Below are 22,445 nucleotides of genomic sequence, written 5' to 3'. Positions count from 1 at the left end.
TTGAAGACCCCAGAAGAAAAACCAATGCCATCCCGGGACTCGTTGTCTTCTAACTCAATCATTTTTCCTAAACCAGTGGTTGCACCACGCTCAATGGCCAGCTTTGCATCTTTGTAGGAAGCAAACGAAGGAGCTCTTTTCTCAATAGGCTCCGCAATAGATAATGCTTGGAAAGGAGTTCCAACTTCAACCTCAGCATCTATATAAGAGAAGGAAGACAAATGGCTAACCAGGAGAGCCCTTTCTCCCCCTACCACCACCAGCTTCTTGTTTTTCACGAATTTCAATTTCTGGTGTAGGGTGGACGTCACGGCGCCTGCCTCGTGAATCCATGGTCTGCCTAAGAGACAGTTGTACGATGGGTGAATGTCCATAACCTGGAAGGTAATCTGGAAATCACTTGGTTCGATCTTGATTGGGAGATCAACTTCCCCAATCACAGTTTTGCGAGACCCATCGAAAGCCTTCACAACTACTCCACTCTGCCTCATGGGAGGCCCTTGATATGATAGCTTTGAGAGAGTGGACTTTGGCAATACGTTCAATGATGACCCAGTGTCCACCAGTACATTGGACATGGCGTCGTCTCTACAACCCATAGATATATGTAATGCCAAGTTGTGGTCTCTTCCCTCCTCAGGGAGATCAGAGTCACAAAAGCTCAGGTTGTTACAAGCAGTAATGTTTGCAACAATGCTATCGAATTGCTCCAAAGTGACATCGTGATCCACATATGCCACATCCAACACCTTCTGCAGAGCCTCTCGGTGTGGTTCTGAATTTAAGAGTAAGGATAACAGAGATATTTTGGATGGCGTATGTAGAAGTTGGTCTACAACATTGTACTCGCTCCTTTTGATGAGTCTCAGCATCTCATCACAGTCTTCTTTCTTATTGCCACTAGGGCCAACAGAAGTAGGAGTTTTCAGTACAGAGGAGGGCTTAACAGCAAGTGCCGGATTCAGAGAATTCACAACATTCCCAATCGGGCGTTCAACAAAATCAACATTAATTTGAGGCTTCGGCGGTGCTGAAAATACACGGCGACTACGGGTCAAACCGCTAACATCAGCAATATTCACAACAGAAGAAGAGGGCAAGGACACCTCTTTCCCATTCTCTACTACTACGGCGTTGTAGCGATAGGGAACTGCCTTTACAGAAGAGTAAGGCACAGGACCAGCAGGCTTAATGATCAGAGCGGGAGAAGCCTTCTGCTTGCTACCATTGTACTTGATGATAATAGGTTCGGGGATCCGAAATACTGGAGAAATTACGTTGACTTCATCAGCATCTTCGTCAACATTTCTGTTTTGAAGGATCTCAATAACTCCTTCATCCAGCATCTCTTGAACATCTTTGCGCACCTGGCAACAACCCAATCGGTTAACAGAGCAGACTCGGCATCTATTATGGTCATGCTCATAATGACTGTAGTTACATAACAAACGGTGCGTCTCGACCAGCGATTGTTGAATATGACTGACATATTTGACCTTGTATTTGCCAGGGCAACCCTGTACCATGTTGACAGATTTCCCATGTTTGGGCAATGGGTTCTTCTTCACATTAGGACCTACGTCCTAAAAACATAGAATACCACACCTCACAAGGTCTTGAACCTTGGTCTTCAAAGGGTAACAATTCTCCACGTCGTGGCCGGGGGCACCAGAATGGTAAACACAATGTAACTCGGGCTTATACCACCACTGGGGGTTAGTAGGTATAGCCGGTGGGTCTCTCGGAGTAATCAGCTTCCTCTCTATCAAAGAGGGATATAACTCTGCGTACGTCATGGGAATAGGATCGAAGGTGACCCTTTTCCTCTCGTAACTTGTGCTGGTCTGATTACTGTTGCGAGGCTGGTAGGCCTACTGTTGTGGACGGGGCTGTTGTGGCTGATATTGCTGAGGTGGTCGCTGATTGTTGTCGTGATGCTGGTACTGTTGATTATCTCTAAAGACAGGTGCTATATGAGCCACCTGGTGCTGGTTACTGGCGGGACGCACAGTCTTTCTCCTCACAGAGGGTCTTCTTGGTTTCTCATGGGAAGTCACAGCATGTGCCTCTCCATCTTTCTTCTTTGCAAACGCCCCATAACGTTTGGCAGAAGAGCCTTCTTCTCTGGCTAACCGTCCTTCACGGACCCCTTCTTCTAGACGCATCCCCATATTTACCATCTCGGTGAAGTCAGAAGGAGCGCTATCAATCATCCGCTCATAATAAAAAGAACTTAAAGTCTTCAAAAAGATCTTAGTCATCTCTTTCTCTTCTAGCGGAGGCACGATCTGTGCTGCCACCTCTCGCCACCTCTGGGCGTACTCCTTAAATGTTTCTTTATCCTTCTGGGACATGGCTCTCAATTGATCTCTATCGGGAGCCATATCCACGTTGTACTTGTATTGCTTGACGAAGGCTTCGCCGAGATCATTGAAGGATCGGATGTTCGCGTTGTCTAAACCCATGTACCAACGCAAAGCGGCACCGGACAGACTGTCCTGAAAGTAGTGGATGAGTAGTTGGTCATTATCGGTTTGAGTCGACATCTTCCTGGCATACATGACCAGGTGGCTGAGAGGACAAGTATTTCCTTTGTACTTTTCAAAATCAGGGACCTTGAATTTCACAGGGATATTCACATTTGGAACCAAGCAGAGTTCGGCAACAGACTTGCCGAAAAGATCCTTCCCTCTGAGAGTTTTCAATTCCTTGCCAAGCTCAAGAAATTGATCGTTCATAGCATCCATCTTCTCATAAACATCTGGACCCTCAGACGGCTCAGAATGATAGATGGTGTCGTCAACCCTGGGCAAAGTATGCACGACAAGAGGAGGAACGGCAAGGACCAGGCTAGATGCCGACAGAGAAGCAAAGGTGAGAACAGGACCCTCAGGTATGAAATTGGGAGGCATCCCCCACGGGAATCCGGTTGGCATGGCTGTTGGAACAAAGTGTGCATTGGCAGCGGGCACAGTAGAGGAGACAATCTCGGAGATAACTGTCCTCTGGGGAGGAGTTGAAGGTGTCGGAGAAGACTGGCTCTGGGCAGCCATGAATGACTCCATCAGGGCAGTCAATCTGGCTACTTCTTCCTTGAGTTCACGGTTCTCTTGCTCGAGATGATCCATCAGTCTTGAAATGTTGGCTCTAGTGTAGTACCGGTGAGTCAGCTTGTCTTCAAAATAAATGAAGGACACAGAGTTAGACCACAGTGCAAGGGACCGGAAACAAAACCTGCTTATGCATATGATGCATGCAATGCTTGTGCATATGATTTGTTTTTTATTTCAAAGGAACTTTAGAGTTTTATTTGCAAATTTTAGAAATATTAAGCATTTTATCACATATGGAAATATCTCATCAAATAATATCAGGGAAAAGAAGTGCAGCATCGTCAATCATATACAAAAGAAAAGGAAAATAATCATCCTATGGATTCCTAGAAACAATCATCTAAAGCTCGGGACACAGGAAGATAAGATGCGCGAAGCCTCTTCACCTCCCTCTCGTAGGCTGCCTCCATATCGGCCTTCTCTTTGGCGAGTCGATCATACTTCCTCTTCCAGAACTTAGAAGACTGAGGAAGTAGAGAAGTCCATACATCATCAGGGTCATCAATAACCTGATGCTCAAGAAACTCAATCAACGCATCCTTCTCCTTAATCTGCTGAAGCAACTCTTCGTGTTCACGGATCCAGGCACGTGAACGGTCTTCGTCTCTCAACTCCTCTACTCCTTGATTAGGGAGGGTTGAAGGCCCAACCATAATCATAGGTGTAGGTCTTGGATACTCGTAAGGCATGAGATACTCAGACGCCCTTTTCCTAACCCAAACAGTGTAAGGCTCCAAAGCGATGCAATTCTTAGGACCCAACTCTCTCCTTCCTTTCCTATGAATCTTGCGCCAAGCGCGGACCATCCTAGCTTTCAAGCCTTGGGGATCTTTACCATCCTGAAAGAATACACCCTCTAACAGAATGTTATTGGGTTTATCCTTTAGGGGGAACCCAAGCTGCCGACGTGCCAAAACAGGATTGTAGTTAATCCCACCACATGTACCAAGAAGAGGTACATTGGAGAATTCGCCACAAGAGTCAATAATCTGCACACTATCATACACACGGTTATACCAAGAGATATCATCATTAGTGAGAGACATAAGTCTCGTGGACCACCGTAGACATTCCTTGTTCTCCTTGAAAGCGACCGTCTGAGGTAAGTGAGAAATAAACCACTTATACAACAGAGGCAAACAACACACAATGGCGCCACCACCCTTTGCATTCCTCATATGCAAAGAGAAGTAGGTATCGCCCAACAGAGTCGGAACGGGATTAAGAGTAGAGAAAATCCTAATAGCGTTCACATCCACAAACTTGTCGATGTTGGGGAATAACACTAGCCCATAGATGAGAAGTACAAATATGGCCTCAAAGGCGTCCTCACTCATGGCCTTCCCATACATAGTAGCTTGAGCAATGCGGAACTCAGAAGGGAGACCTTGAATTCCCCCTTTGGTAGTCATATAAGCATCAACCAGTGATCCATCTATGTGTAACATGTCAGCTATCTCTTGAGAAGTAGGAACCCTTTCCAAGCCACTGAACGGCAACTGATCCAGAACAGGTATACCCACCAGATAAGCATACTCCTCAAGTGTAGGCAAAAGCTGGAAGTCCGGAAACGTGAAGCAACGGTACAAAGGATCGTAAAACTGCACCAATACACTCATCAATCCTTCATCCACCTGAGTGGTCGGAAGAGGAAGAAGCTTCCCGAAACGAGCCTTGAAACCCAAGGGATCTAATACATAAGATGTCAAATTCCTTAACTCTTTCAAGTCTGGTTGTCTGAAACTGTACTTCTTTGTATTCCTTCTTTGTCTTTCCATGTCTGAAAATTTTGCAAATAGACCTCTTAAGTTCCTTGAAAATTTTCTCATTATTTTGATGATATGAATGCAAATGGGTGCATGAATGCATGAATGCAACAATCACACTCAAGGACCAAGCAAAGCACACCAAACAAAGGTCATGGGATGGATCATGTTATCCTTAATATCAACCATCCATTTTGGTGGATTATGGTTTACACCTTATCAACACCCAAGTTGCATTGATATTAAGGATACCTGAACGGATCAACCATGAATCAGGGGTTTGTTGCAAGTCACGAGCATGGAGTTTAGGTTAAGAACCACCCAAAGGGAGTGTACTAAGGTTTAAACCTGCCAAACATGTTCTACAAAAGGTTCCCATAGTCATCATCCCATCTTTTGGATATTATCGGAGAAACGACTACTCGTATTCCAAAAATATTCTCAAGAGAGACTCTTATGAGTGTAGTATCGCGTAACAATCGTATCAAATCTTACACTTGAACGACTTTCGCAGTACATCCTAAGAATAGGCCAAGATGGGTTTGGTAAACTAAGGTCCTTGGCTTCTAAGGTCTATATTGGAAAAAGTAATGTCTAACCACAACTACTTGTGTGACATTATTGATCCCAACATGACCTCCACCAAGTGAATGGGCTTGCAAGTCAACTTGCTAAGGAATAACTCCACACAAGTCGACAAGATTATGCCATTCTCCTATCCTAAGTGCACTCGAGTTCGGGTATAGAACTCATCTCACAAAGATCACCAAGCATACAAGAAATTAATATTCAAGCAATCCAATCATTACATACAATACAGTAATCCGAAATTGCACAAAAATATGTCACACAAAGAAAATATACAATACAATACAACAAATATGAAAAATAGGCAAAACCCACTAGGCAAATTTTTATTCCCCAGCAGAGTCGCCACTTTTCTGTAGCGGGGTATTCGTTACCATTAGAGATATTGACTAAATCCAAGGTAAATCATACAAGTCGAGTCGCCACCGCACTTCTATTTATCCAAAGGAATGGTTAGAAAGCGAACAAAAACCTAAAAGTTTTATCGAATCAAAAACTAGTAAAAATGTCAGAGATCGGGGTAAGGGGGTTGGTTATGCAATGGGAAGGTGTTAGGCACCCAAAGCATCCTAGGTACTCCTAGGGAGCCCTTTTCACATTTGTTGCAAAGGTTGTTGTTTTTGGGAAAATTTATTTGTGCAAACATGATTGAAGGGATGAGAAAAGCGTGTATGTTTATCTAATATACTACTTACTAAAAGAAGGGTCAAAAGAAAATGACTCGCACGGATGTCGCATCCACTGCATACGTATCTCATCTGAATCTGAGAATCAGAGTCTTCGTAGCTCGTCTACCTATGGGTAAAGAGGAGTGTGCTCGCTAAGACATCGCGTCTTATGCCTACGTATCTCATCTGGGATGAAAATCAGAGCAAAACGTAGTTCGACTACCTATTTTTGTTTGTTTTGTGTTTTTTAGATGAACGACGTTACTACGCAATCTACCGGATGCTCGACCTTTGGAGACTTACTCGCCTGTAGTAGAAGAAGTTAACGTGTTCTTAGGAGAAGAAAAATCAATGAGTTTGTTTGTATTTTTATGGATGCTCATGCCAAAAGGAAGTCCTGGCAATCTTATGGGGGACGATCGCACCGTACAAAACAAACATGCATAAAGTAAACACGCCAACAAGGGGGCTCGAACATACATGGGTAGGGCTTTAGTCAAGATGGGTCATATCAACCTCGACAAGCAAGCCATGGAAGGGTAATCAAACGGGCTCTTAACCTCTGACATTGAACGTCAGGGTGAGCAGATTAACAGGGTAATGAGGATAAGACCTCATAGCTCTGAACCCTGGACAGGGTGAGCTCATGACAAAAAGTGGGGATTCAGAAAGGTGGAACCCTCTCCACTGACCGACCGGACAAAAGATCTTGGGCTTTTGTTCCGCAGCATCGATACGTAGTATGAGCATAAAGAACGACACACTGAATAACGGGGGATTGATTACTAATCCCTTTTATCCGTCAATTGCCTCTACAAAAGTAACACACAAGAACATTGCCTCCTATCGAGGTCTTCCAGCTAAGAAAGCAGTAAAATGCTAAAAGATGTAAAAGGGATTAAGATCTACCACACGGATAAAGATCCAGAGTAACAGCAACTCAAGAAACAAGAAACCCAGAGATCTCTCAAGCTGGCACCATCAAAGAAAGCGAGTCAGCACAGGTAATCGGGATAAATCTCCAAACGGTATCCCACAAATAAAGTGGAATGCCACACGAACTATCTCTTCAGGAGTCATATGATCCCTCACACAAACTCAACAAATAGGTTAGAAATAACAGGTAAATAATGCATGGATGCGGCGTAAAACATGTTACAATCAAACACGAAAACAGATCTGAAACCAAACAGAAAAAACAAGCTGCTGTCACGTTCGCTACTGCTTCGCTTAGCGAGGTGCTAGCGAAGCTTCGCTACATGTTCGCCTAGCGAAGGTGCTGGCGAACGCCTGCGAATTCTGGATTCTCCTTTGATAACAGTGTGATTTCAGAAACCCCAAACCCTATGGTACTCATTTCAGGAATTATGTGATTAAACATTCGAGGCATTGGCTTCACATATTCATGCATATGCAAAACCTAACGATACCCACTCTTCCAAATTCAAACATAATACATCACACATTTAGAAAGTTCAAATTGAAGGCGTAAAGTAATAGGAATAGGGCAAACCTGATTGGAGAGATCGGTTGAGATTGAATTGCACGGTTCGGTTTGCAGAGTGATTTCAAGGGTTGTATGAGATAGAGCCGATTCTGTGCAGATGAGTTCTCTTCGGTGTCTGGAGGTTGCTCTGAGTTCTCTGTCAGGTAGTCTCTCTCTCTGATAATCCAGGGTTTGTAATAGTCTCCAGTCTGTTTTCTCAAATGAAGCTCTGGTATTTATAACCTGATTTTCGTGGCTTTGTGGGCTTAAAATGAATGCAATTCAGGCCCAAAATTCTGATATGTTTTCAAAATGCGTGGTCTTCGCCTAGCGAATGGTTTGCTCGCCTAGCAAGCATGACAGCTCAGACCTTCGCCTAGCGAAGAAATGGTTCGCTTAGCGAGCGTGAAAGCTCAGGAACAGACTTTTACTCTTTCCAGATTAGCATTTTGAATGATGAATAAATCCCATTGGAACATGTTGAAAGTAACCCACGTCATTCCCTTGTATTGACTGATCACCCGAATAGAATTCACAAAGTGTCTTGGATGATACTCAAGCTTCAAACAAAAGATGTTAGTGACACATTTTTGTGCTTTTGGTTAGTAAACAAAAATAAGAGAAACAATGATATATAATTCAAGCATGCTTGGTGATCTCAAACCATTCACAAGGAGTCCCACCCAAAGGCAAAGGGAACCAAGATGCTTATGATCCTTGAGGCTATACAAATGCAATGTTATGATACCATGGGGGATCTTAGGGCCAAAATTGGGGTCTTACAGGTTGAAACCAAGCGATAGCAGCAATGTCGAAAAGGGTAGGAGTCAATATTCTGCAGGGGAAATGGAAAGTGTTGTGAGTACTATCCCAAAAATATAAAAAGGCTATTAACATATTTTGACTATATCTTGGCCCTACTTTCGACAGTTGAATCATGTCATAAATACTTATTTCTTTCCAAAATTGGGCTTTCCTCTTCTCAATTTGATAAGCCAAGTGAGATAGGGTTCAAGGTCTTTCGATAAGGGGCAAGAGCGTAACACTCTAAGAGCGTCACTCATATAGTTTAGATTAATAGGATTTTTTTGTCTCTAAGGCTTCAGTCGAAGACTTTTCCTAATTATCATCTATAATTTTCACTTGGGAATCATTAGTTTTTGGCTTACTGGCTAAGGGTTTTGTATGATGAGAAGTAGGATTTTTTTTTTGAGTTTTTCAGCATCAACATTAGGGTTAGGAAAATGACCCATATACACATGAGTTTTACCAGCAATAGTGAGAGGAATCTGTCGTAGCTAAAAAAATTGAGAACACGACCTAGTGAAGCGCAATCACATGCTCGCAATGATGGGCTAAACAGAGTCGCCACCGAACTTTATTTATTCCTAAAAGGAAAGGGGAAATATCAATAAAACACAAGAACAAATGATAATGATTATGGTCGTCGCAACCAAATATGGGTTCGAGAGTCGATTACGCAAGGGGAAGATATTAGCACCCCTCACGTCCGTTGTACTCAACGGGAATAATTAGGTTAGTTGTGCGCATTAGTTTTAGTTTGAAATGTTAGGATTATCAAGTTATTAGGTGGGAAAGAAAGAATAGAAGAGAGAAGAAAGTTTTTAGATTTTTAACAAAAGAGACTAAACCTAAGTTTTTTATTAATGGGCCTGACAAGATTTACAAATCCTGCTCCTACGTATCTCCGGGTGCAATAGAGAACTCAAGGCTTACGTATTTATGGGTAGCAAAATGTTTCTTTGTTGGTCGATTTTAGCGAAAGCTACTTTGTGTCAATCGACGAAAACATTGTTGGACTATCCAAAACAAGTGGAGAAGGGGACATTTGCATCACGACCGAATGGATTTACAAATCAACATTCGTGGGCAACATCGCAATATTCCTCACATGTTCAAGTGGATGAAACATTGCTTTGCATTATCTTGAAACAAAATACCTTTCGTTTGAGAAAAGGGTTTAAGGGTCAATCGCACAACGGAGAGAAAAGAAATTGATTGATTTGAATGTGTTTTGAGTAATGGAAAGAACTTGGATGAGCGAGATATCCATCTCAAATCCTAGTCCCAGGAGTGCGTGGTATCCACCACGTTCCAGTTCCATCTTATTTGCAAAAGTATTTAATAAGAATTAAGTGTTTTTGAATTTGATTGAGAAATGTTTGGAGAAACCGCATTGACAATTTTGGATGATGGCGAGAGCTAAGATAGGCGAGATATCCATCTCGAATCCTAGTCTCAAGAGTGCGTGGTATCCACCACGTTCCATTTCCATCTTTTTTGAAAAGTGTTACATAGGAATTAAGTATTTTGATATTTATTGTGAAAATGGCTTGATGTTGGATCAAGCATTTGATGAACGATTGAGATTTATCATAGGTCAAACAAGGTCAAAGGACCTTGGAGAAAAAAAATCAGAATTTTTAAAGACTTAAAAGTATTTTTAAACAATTAAAAATATTCACAAAATCAATTAAATCATGAAAAATATTAATAATGACCCAAAAAATAATTTTAATTCAAAATATGAAAGAGGAAATTATTTGAAATTTTTTGGTGAAACTCTCATATTTTTTGGATCAATATTAAAATTAATATGAATTAATGAAAACATTTTGAAACATTTTGAAAGGACCCTATGGCTGGGAGACGTGCCAACGCACCGCCAGAGCTGTAACTCCGATCTTCTTCTCCGGTGGACCTCACCGGACTGGTCCACCCTCAACCATCACCAAAATGAAAAAGGAGGACATGATCTGAAAGAAAAAATGACGTGGAGCACGAATCTGACCTTAATTTTAACTAACTCCACATATATAGAAAGATATGAGGAGTTGAATTTTGAGGTGTGTCAACTGAGTTGCTTCGATTTGACCTCTAAGCAACTCAATCTTCTTGCCTACATTGGTAGGACTTCAGACCACCAAAGATCCAAGAGAATTGAGTGAGAATCGAAGAGATGAAGTTTTCTAAAAATTACCTTCAATGCTGTGCAGAACTTGATGTTGCTTGCTTCAAACACGATCTGATCACACTTGAGAAGCTTGCAGGAAGTGATTAGCAAGGGTGCAAGGCTTTGGATCATGGAGTTTTTGAATCTCCAACAATTGAGATTCAGACTCAATTTTCAAATTGAAAATTCTCAGGTTTTCCTTTAGAATGAGAGGGTTTGAATTGGGGGGCAAAGATGGCGCGCAAAGTCTCGTTGAATTGAGCTCAGAGGTCATGTATTTATAGCATTTGGGATTGATAATTGCACACTTGAAAATTTGCTAAATTTGGCAATGTGATGCACAAACTTGCATGGGCGTGTATAGGCCTATGAAGCAATCCATTTAGGTCCAAATGCATCTGAAATGAAGTTGAAATGAAGCTTGATTGGCAAGGCAATGTGAAATGGTCATTTTCACTTTTGATTTTCTCCAATGGTGCAACTCTGTTAAAGCCATGTGCAGCCCTAGAAAACCTCATCCAAAATGCATGAACTTGGGTTCTTTGGAAAGCTTGAATCAAGGGGAACAAGTTTGATGTTGAACACTTTTTCATTTGGAGATTATATCATGGTGAATTTTGAGGTGGAAGTTTGGAAATTTCAACATGTTGAAAATTTTTCTAAGTATAAAGTCATATATCTCAATGTTCCACCTTACTTAACTTTTCATGTGAGCTTCAAATGAGAAAAGTGTATTCATCAAAGTTGTAGCTATTTCAAAGACATTCAAAATGGTAACCAATTTAATGTCATTTGGATTTAGAATGATAGGGTTATGCATTTTTAAAGTTTGGAAAAATCACTTGTTCAATGGTATAGGTCAAAAATGACCTATAATGTATCCTCATATCACATGCTCATAAAAGTTGAACTTGCTTCCACTCCAAACATAAAAGTTGAAGTAGACATCTGAAATTTGATTGTGCAACTTGGAAATCTTTCATCTCATAAAAATTGAGCAAGTTATGGCCTTGGGAAGTTGACTTTCAAATTAGGGTTTAGACAAAATGACCTATAATGTTTCAACATAGAAAATGATTTTCCAAGCAAAACTAGCTCTAGGTCTCAACATGAAAGTTGTTTGGAATGTCATTTGAGTAACTTTTCTTTTGGAATCATTTTCATATGGTGAAAAATGTAGGAGATAGGGTCTAGGGAGACCCAATTTTGATTAGATGAATTCATCTGGGCAACCACCATCAACCAACTTGCTAACTTTCAATTCTCTTGACTTTCTTGGATCATGGTAGATCATATATACATAAGATAATGAATTTTGAAGTGTACCTTGAACAATTTGATCAATTGGTGAGATAGCTTGTTGGAGAAGTTACTCAAGATACCTAGTCAAACTAGGGTTTCCAAGGCAAATCACCCTCAAACTCTTGAAGAAAACTTGATCAATATGACATGTAGAGATCAATGGAACTCATATATGATGCTGATAACCATTCTTGGATCAATTCATGGTTGTGCTCCTTGTCATGAGGGTCTCAAACCCTAGATATGAACTTGATAGATCAATGGTGATCATGCCCTACCTACAAAAGAGTTAGGCAAATACAAAAGCCATATTTTTGGTATTTTGGTTAGTAAAATGATAATATACAAGTATGATACAAACACATGGTGCTTGGTGATCTCTCCCAAAACAAACCCAATGAAAGAGGGGTAAGGAGGATGCCAAGGTATGATCCCAATGCTAATGCATATGATGAAATTGCATGAGGGATCTTAGGGTCAAAATTGGGGTCTTACAGTTGCCCCTACTTAAGGACATTCTAACTGAGGAGGTGAAGGTTAAAATCTTCGGCTCGACTCAATATAATGGGCTTTAATAACAAAATAGAAACAAATTTTGGTCCCTAAGAGACCTCATGATGCATATGATATGAATGTAAAAGTTAATGCTCCGTGGGGAAATATAGCCCAAGAGGAAAAGAAATCAGAGAGACCCATCACCAGTTAGGATGAACGTATCAAGGATGACTCACTGGGAACCACCAGGAGGGAGTATTCATTACTGGCTACTGGGTAAGAATAGCCTTGCTGGGGTGAACTGCAGAACAATAGGATTTACAACTACCAGTTACTGGGAAGAAGACCAAAGATGAGAATATCCGTCACCGGTTAGGGCAAACATATCAAGGATAAACTCAACAGGGAAGAAAATCTGTCATCGGTTAGGATGAACATATCAAGGATAGACTTGCCTGGGAATGTCAAGGAGAATACCCGTCATCGGTTAGGATGAACATATCAAGGATATAGCAACTGAACAAAAAGTAAGAATTACATCTATCGAATGCTGGATAGAATACCATCAAAGAGAAAATACGTCACCGGTTAGGATGAACATATCAAGGATAGACTCTGTGAGGAGAAAAATAGGAATTACATGTATCAGTTACTAGATAGAATACCATCAAAGAGAAAATCTAACACCGGTTAGGATGAACATATCAAGGATAGACTCTGCGTGAGAAAGTAGGGTTTACAACTACCGGTTACTGGGTAGAATACCATAAAGAGAAGGAAATCTGTCATCGGTTAAGATGATCATATTAAGGATTAACTCTCTGGGGAACAAAATAGGGATTACAACTACCTTTTTACTGGGTAGAATACCAAAAATGAGAGTATCCGTCATCGGTTAGGATGAACATATCAAGGATAAACTCTCGCAGGGGAAAGAAAGATATCAGTCATCGGTTAGGATGAACATATCAAGGATATACTTCCTGAGGAATAAAAAAACGATTCCACTAGGGACTCTACTGCTGGAAAAACAGGGATACTTTTGCCGTGTATTGGGCAAGAAGTAACAAACTGCAAACTAAGAAGAATACTACCAGTTACTGAGTAATAAGCTCTTAGGAGACTCAAAGCATCTTTCTAGGCAAGAGCTAGAAAGAAACGGTCAATCAAGACCGAACCTAATGAGGATATAACTCAAGGGGAGAAATTCCATCCAGATAATCAACCGGGGAGGAAGCTGAAGTAATAATCATCCACGAGGAAATAACTCAGTGGGGAAAAGGAGGAAGGTTAAAGTCTTTCTGCCTAAGGGGCTGACACTCTACAATTGAGGGAGGACATACACCGAATTTGTATGGGGATAAAGTACCATCATAACAGAGAATAAGAATCTCAAATAAATCAATCAAATATGATGATGCAATTATGAAATTATGAAATGAGTGTATATGTATATATGATGATTATGCTGACAAAACGGTCACAAAGGATACAAAGGTGTCGCAAAGAATTTGAATCATTGATACAATCCTCGGTCAATCCACGAAAAGAGGGAAACAACTGCTGGAAAACAGAGAGAGAGATTAACGACCCAAAGGCTCAACTCTAGCTGAGGAAGGAGGAGATCCGCTGAGAAGAGGAAATTTTATCAAATCTGGAGGGAATTTTAGGTCAACACCATATCAAAATGGGAGACAATTATACAGAGGATAAACACAAGTAGCTACTCAGAAACTAGGAGGAAACTCTAACTGGGAGTAAGTCGGATGGCGACTGGTGGAGAAACCAACGCGGTCTACTAGGGAATCTAACTCACTATGCTGAAAATCAACCCTGCTGAGGAAACACAAATTCAGTCGGGGGAAGCAGAAACTCTGTCGGGGAAAAAACACGCCGCAGGACACTGGATCAACCAACTCAATTGGGTAAAGAATTAAAGCTTCGCTGGGGATCAAACATTCCGCAGGGGGATCAGGTCCTCTAATGCTTCGCACTTAAGGACTTGCTGCTTTTGAAATGCTGTTGATACTTCTTTTTAATTGCTTTGAAAAATTCTTGCTTTTATATGTTTAAGAAAAAATGATTTTGATTAAAGATTTTAATTTCAAAAATGATCATAATAAAATTTAAAACTATTGGCTGAAGTAAATAAGAGTAGAAATAATTGGATAAAAGCTCAACTTTATTTAATAGAATGGTAGTCTATAAATGACAAGACTCCATAGATCTTTACAAAGTTGAAAATGGTAATTTACATGGAAAAGGATTACATTGAATACAAATGACCCTTAATCCCTCTACCAACTTTTGATGTCCGTTGTGCTCTTGACCGATGCTGGGGACGATGACTCTACGTCAACCCTTGTGCTCAACAAAGTCTTTCCAACACTGGACGATCAGCAGACTGCAGTTATTTTCCATAATCCCTAATTTTTGCATAAGTTTCCCCAAGGTGGGGTACTCAACTTATCGAGAAATTCTTTCTGTTTTTATGTCTCTAACTTTTGCCTGGATCGCCCTTTCGGGTTTTCAATCCACTGAGATGCTCATTTTTGCCTAAGCCTCCCTTTCGGGTTTTCAACTTAGCGAGTTGTTCTTTTCTTTTTAGGCGAAGTATTTCTTGACTGCATCTGTGTTCACGTGAAGAGTGAACTCTTCACCATCCATAGTTGTAAGAATCAAGGCGCCGCCTGAAAAGGCTCTCTTAACATCATATCGGCCTTCATAATTATGAGTCCATTTGCCCCTAGAATCTGGTTTGAATGATAGAATATTCTTGAGCACAAGGTCACCTTCTCTGAACACACGAGGTCTGACCTTCTTATCAAAATCTTTCTTCATCCTTTGCTGATATAACTGACCATGACACATGACAGTTAATCTTTTCTCTTCAATCAAATTCAGCTGATCAAACCTGGTCTAGCACCATTCAACCTCAGTTAACTTGGCTTCCATGAGCACACGCAATGGAGGAATCTCAACCTCTACAGGGAGCACTGCTTCCATGCCATATACAAGAGAAAAAGGGGTTGCCCCTGTTGAAGTGCGGATGGATGTACGATAACCGTGCAAAGAAAATGGGATCATCTCATGCCAATCTTTATATGTCACAACCATCTTCTGAATAATCTTCTTGATGTTCTTATTCGCAGCTTCAATAGCCCCATTCATCTTATGTCTGTAAGGAGAAGAATTATGATGTGCAATCTTGAAGTCTTTGCAAAGAGCTTCCACCATATTGTTATTGAAGTTCGATCCATTATCAATAATGATCTTACTTGGCACACCATAACGATATATAATCTGATTCTTGATAAACCTCACAACCACTTGCTTGGTTACATTTGCATATGATGTCGCTTCAACCCATTTTGTGAAGTAATCAATTGCCACTAAAATGAAACGATGTCCATTCGAAGCTTTGGGCTCAATCACCCCAATCATATCAATTCCCCACATGGAGAAGGGCCATTGGGAAGAAATAACATTCAATAGTGTCGAAGGAACATGAATCTTATCCACATATATTTGACACTTGTGGAACTTCTTCACAAACTTGCAACAGTCAGATTCCATTGTTAGCCAATAGTAACCTGCTCGCAACATCTTCTTCGCCATTGCATGCCCATTGAATGAGTACCAAAGGAACCTTCATGCACTTCAGTCATCAACAAGTCTGCTTCGTGTCTATCCACACATCTGAGCAAAACCATGTCGAAGTTTCTCTTGTACAGTACATCATCATTCAAGTAGAAATTGCCGGCTAATCTTCTCAAAGTCTTCTTATCTTTCAATGACGCCCCAGACGGGTAAATCTGACTTTGGAGGAAACATTTGATGTCGTAATACCACGACTTCTCGTCTTTGGCTTCTTTAACAGTAAATACATGAGCTCGCCTATCAAGACGCATCACAGACAAATTGGGAACCTCATTCCAATACTTCACTACAATCATTGACGCCAACGTTGCAAGAGCATCTTCCATCCGATTCTCATCTCGAGGGATATGATGAAACTCAACCTTTCTAAAGAAATTCGAAATCCTCCTCGCATAATCTCTATATGGTATTAAACTGGGTTGATCCGTCTCCCATTCACCTTTGATTGGATTCATAACCAAAGTTGAATCTCCGAAGACATTTAGATGCTTGATTCTGAGATCAATGGCCTCTTCGAGCCCCATAATGCAAGCTTCATATTCTGCCAAATTATTTGTACACTTGAAAGTCAATCTAGTTGTAATGGAAAATGCGTGTCTTGAGGAGTAATAATCATTTCCCCAATACCATTACCATATTGATTAACAGCTCCATCAAATACCATGCCCCAACGGGAACAAGGTTCTGGCCCTTCTCCAAGCAATGGTTCGTCACAATCTTTCATTTTCAAGTACAAGATCTCTTCAGCAGGAAAATCATATTGCACTGACTGATAATCTTCAATCGGTTGGTGAGCCAAATGGTCAGCCAAGATACTACCTTTGATTGCTTTCTGAGATCGGTATTCAATATCATACTCTGATAACAACATTTGCCAACGGGCGATCCTCCCAGTTAAAGCAGGCTTCTCAAATATATACTTGATCGGATCCATTTTGAATATTGAAATTCTGGTATCAGATATGATATGTCGAAGGAAATGTCACGACACTAATATCTGAGTAACACAAACAGGATAAAGATAAAGAATAGTAATGCAAGAGACATAAGCAATTGTTAACCCAATTCGGTGCAACTCACCTACATCTGGGGGCTACCAAGCCAGGAAGGAAATCCACTAAATAGAATCAGTTCAAAGACTCTCAGTATACTTCAACAAGTTACAGTCTTTCTCACCTAATCTCTACGCGTGTGATTTCTACCTAAGCACTCTTAGATATGAGAACCCACTCACTCCCCCTCAATCACACCTGTGATTTTAAACAACAATTCCTTATGAAAAGAAGACACTCTTCAATAACACACACTTGATCTTACTTAGCAGTTTCAATCAAGTAGGCACACACTTGATCTTGCTTAACAACTTCAATCAAGTAGACACACACTTGATCTTGCTTAACAGCTTCAATCAAGTAGACACACACTCTTGCTTACAAGCTTAGAGTGACAATTTACAACTCACAAATCAGACCAATTCAATCATCTATGGATGAATTGAATGGCTTACAAGTCTCATGACTAAACAAGACACAAACCCTTATTTTCTCTCAGTATTTCGCTCAGTATTGGTTGTGTGTCAAATCAGGTATTCCAAGTCCCTTTTTATAGAAGCATTCGGCTGGGCTTGGACATCTTGAAAACCTTAAAACTATTTTCCAATTAAATCTTATCATGACAGTTGGTTAGATCTCCTTGGAAAATAAGTAAATCAGGTTGTAATTAATGATTGAATGCGCCTGCAAATCAGATCTTCAATCATACATATATTGCCATTAAATGCGCAATCACATAACACATAACATTCACCCTGAATGTTCTGTGTACAGAATGTCATGACGTCGGGTCTGACATCCTGGAACAATCCTGCATAATTCCATTTTAAATATCCAGCAGGTACATAATATCAGATGTCATGACATCGTGTATGACATCCTGAAACAATCCTGCATAATTATGTTTTTAAACTCCAGCAGGTACATAGATATCTTATGTTAAGACATCACATGCAACATCTTGTGAACACTCTTTGTTTTACCAAAATTTCTGCCAACACTTAGAACCTACAAACTCCCCCTTTGGCAAATTTTGGCTAAAACATATATCTGTCCTTTTTGTTCACAAGAAAAACTATCAGCAGTTAAACAACAGTTTAAGCAGCAACAGAAGCAAACAAAATTACTAGTTATAGAAGCAACTAGTAAAACACACAAATGCACAAGGGTACTTCTTTTCCCCCTAAGTCTGTTCAATACATACATTTCCTTTAACAATAACAGCACCTGTAACAATCAGAGTCACCCTCTGACATCTGCTTCAATATCACCTGGGCACCACATCAGACATCTCCTCCAACATCTGTAAACAGAACAACATTCTGTCTTACATCAAACACATCTCCTTCAACAATAGTTGTTCATCTATTCAGCTACACCACATACATCTCCATACAGCTCCACATATTTAACTGCTCCACATAATCACTTCTCCCCCTTTTTAGTCAAAATTGACCAAAGGTGACCAATTAGACAAAATAAATGTCAATTAGCCTAGCAGAGAATGTCACAAGAGATGTTATAACATATAAAATGTTAAAACATAATTGTTAGGAGATACAAACCATAATTATACACAACTGTAATAGCTGAGATAATTAGAAATCCATGGAACTCATTAAGAGCCCAAATATTACAACCAGGCATCAGTAAGGACTACCACAAATTACACACATTTCAACAGAAAAAACAAATTCTTCAGCATCCAAAACAGCCAAACCACCAAGGGGACCAGTCTTCAAAGCAACACACAACACACACAGTCTTCATAACAGGGGGACCTTTACTACTCAGTCTGAGGAAGTAGCATCTTCTTCTTATAAACACCTTGCTATTTTTGTCAGAAATATCCTCTGGGATATTAGCCACAAACTCCTTTGATTTCTATAGATTCTCATGAATACAAATCCCCAATTTCCCTCTTAAACATTCAAATTGATTAGCATCCAAAGCTTTTGTGAATGTGTCAGCTAATTGCTCTTCAGTAGAAACATGCTCCAGTGCTATGATCTTCTCTTCCACAAGTTCTCTAATGAAGTGATGACGAATATCAATGTGCTTTGTCCTGCTGTGCTGAATAGGATTTTTGGAAATATTTATAGCACTCAGGTTGTCACAGTATAATGTCATGACTTCTTGTGTGACATTGTATTCAGTCAACATTTGTTTCATCCAAACCAGTTGAGAACAACTACTCCCAGCTGCTATGTATTCAGCTTCAGCAGTGGATAGAGATACACAATTTTGTTTCTTGCTAAACCATGATATCAGATTGTTCCCCAAGAAGAAGCATCCTCCTGATGTGCTTTTCCTATCATCAGCACTTCCAGCCCAATCAGCATCACAGTAACCAGTCAGCATAGATCCAGATCCATGAGTATATAACATCCCATAGTCACTGTGCCATTGACATATTTCAGTATTCTCTTTACTTGGTTTATGTGGCTGACTTTTGGTTCAGATTGATATCTAGCACAAACACCTACAGCAAATGCAATGTCAGGTCTGCTTGCTGTGAGATATAGCAAACTACCTATCATGCTTCTGTATAGACTTTGATCTACACTGACACCATTTTCATCTTTGGAGATTTTCACATGTGTAGGAGCAGGTGTCCTTTTATGACTTGCATTCTCCATGCCAAACTTCTTAACAATGTTCTTGGCATACTTGCTTTGAGATAGAAAGATAGAATCTTCCATCTGCTTGACTTGTAGCCCAAGAAAGTAGGTCAGTTCTCCAACAAGGCTCATCTCAAACTCAGACTGCATTTGTCTAACAAAATGTTCAACCATCTGATCCGACATCCCACCAAACACAATATCATCTACATATATTTGTGCCACCATGAGCTTCCCTCCTTCATTCTTCACAAATAGAGTTTTGTCAATACCTCCTTTCCTGTATCCATTGTTAGTGAGGAACACTGTGAGTCTCTCATACCAAGCCCTGGGAGCTTGCTTCAACCCATAAAGGGCTTTCTTCAATTTGTACACATGCTTTGGAAGATTTGGATCTGTGAATCCTTTAGGTTGTTCAACATATACTTCCTCATTTAAGTAACCATTCAAGAAGGCACTTTTTACATCCATTTGGAACAGTTTGAATTTCAGAATGCATGCCACTCCAAGCAATAATCTAATGGACTCAAGGCGAGCTACAGGAGCAAATATTTCATCAAAGTCCACTCCTTCAACTTGAGTATATCCTTGCGCTACTAATCCTGCTTTGTTTTTAGTAACAACCCCTTGTTCATCAGATTTATTCTTATATACCCACTTTGTACCTATGACATTTACTCCTTCAGGTCTAGGAACCAGTTCCCATACTTCATTCCTCTTGAATTGACCTAACTCCTCCTGCATGGCATTGATCCAGAACTCATCAGTCAAGGCTTCCTTGACATTCCTAGGTTCAATCTTTGACACAAAGCAGCCATGTGAGATCACTTCCCTTGCTCTAGTAGTGACCCCTTTATTTGGATCTCCTATAATGAGATCTTTGGGATGATTCTTCTGAACTCTGATGGAGGGTCCCTTATTGATTTTGTCATCTTCAGGTTCAGCTTGAGGAGGTTCACTTTCCTCATTTTTGTCTGAGAAGTCAGCTGGGGAATCATTCAGAGATGTCTCGACATCGTCTGTGACATCAGTCTGTTGGTCATCAACCACAACATTAATAGATTCCATCAATACATTAGTTTTGGAATTAAAGACTCTGTAAGCTCTGCTGTTTGTTGAGTAGCCCAAAAATATTCCCTCATCACTTTTGGGATCCAACTTCCTTCTTTGTTCACGATCAGTCAAGATATAGCATTTACTACCAAATACATGGAAGTATTTGACTGTAGGTTTTCTTCCTTTCCAGACTTCATATAGGGTTGTAGGAGTTCCTTTCTTCAATGTCACTCTATTGTGAACATAACAGGCTGTGTTCATGGCTTCAGCGCAAAAATGGTAGGGCAATTTCTTAGCATGAATCATAGCTCTGACTGATTCTTGAAGAGTTCTATTTTTTCTTTCCACCACACCATTTTGCTGGGGAGTAATGGGAGACGAGAACTCATGATGAATTCCTTCTGAAGAACAAAATTCAGCAAATTTGTTGTTCTCAAATTCCTTCCCATGATCACTTCTAATTTTGATAACAAGACTTTCCTTTTCTCTTTGAAGTTTTAGACAAAGCTCCTTGAATACTTCAAAAACATCATATTTTTCTCTTATAAAATTGATCCAGGTGTATCTGGAGAAGTCATCCACCACTACATATGCATACTTCTTCCCACCAAGGCTTTCTACTTGCATGGGTCCTGTCAAATCCATATGGAGGAGTTCCAAAACTTTGGTAGTGGTGTCATGTCTGAGCTTCTGGTGTGACACCCTTGTCTGTTTTCCAATCTGACATTCTCCATAGATTTTTCCTTCATCAATATTCAAGTTGGGAATTCCTCTAACAGCTTCAACAGATATGATCCTCTTCATACCTTTAAGATGCAGATGGCCCAATCTTTGATGCCATATCTTCACTTCTTCCTCTTTGGCCAATGTGCACATTGAAGAGTAGCCAGTTTCTTGAGAACTCCACATGTAGCAATTGTCTTTAGACCTAACTCCTTTCATGATCACATCATTTTCCTTGTTAGTAATCAGACATTCAGTTCTAATGAAGTTTACATTTAGACCTTGATCATACAGTTGACTGATGCTTATTAGATTAGCAGTTAATCCCTTAACAAGTAGGACATTGTCAAGGTCAGGAACTCCAGGGCAATCCAGCTTACCAATTCCCTTGATTTCACCCTTTTCTCCATCACCAAAGGTTATATAACTTGTGGCATGGGAATGAAGGTCAGTTAGCAGGTGTTTGTTTCCAGTCATGTGTCTGGAGCAACCACTGTCAAAATACCAATCTTCTTTGGCTGAAGCTCTGAAGGAAGTGTGAGCTATTAGACTTGAAACATTAGTCTTAAGAACCCAAAGCTTCTTGTTGATAGGTCTGTGATGTTTGGGTCTTGGTTGACAGTGAGTCTGATGATGAATAGGGCTAGGATAACCATACAACTTATAGCAGAAGGGCTTCAGGTGGCCAAATTTTCCACAGTAATGGCATCTCCATCTTTGGTGTTTCCCTTTCTGCTGTCTTCCCTTCTGATGTTGTGACATGTGATGTGACATTGCAGATTTGTTATCAATATGGTTGTACTTAGGTTTGGATTTAGGTTTGCCATTTATGTAACTGCAATCAGCCTTAGATTCATTGAACCCAATGCTAGATTTGTCTCCTATTGTTTGACCAGTCTGGAGAATCTTGTCTAAGATGTCAGATCCGTTGTTAAGCATTC

Source organism: Lathyrus oleraceus, chromosome 1, assembly GCF_024323335.1.
Source record: "Lathyrus oleraceus cultivar Zhongwan6 chromosome 1, CAAS_Psat_ZW6_1.0, whole genome shotgun sequence".
Classification (NCBI taxonomy): domain Eukaryota; kingdom Viridiplantae; phylum Streptophyta; class Magnoliopsida; order Fabales; family Fabaceae; genus Lathyrus; species Lathyrus oleraceus.
The sequence above is the reverse complement of the archived record's forward strand: the minus strand, read 5'-3'. Positions refer to the sequence as shown.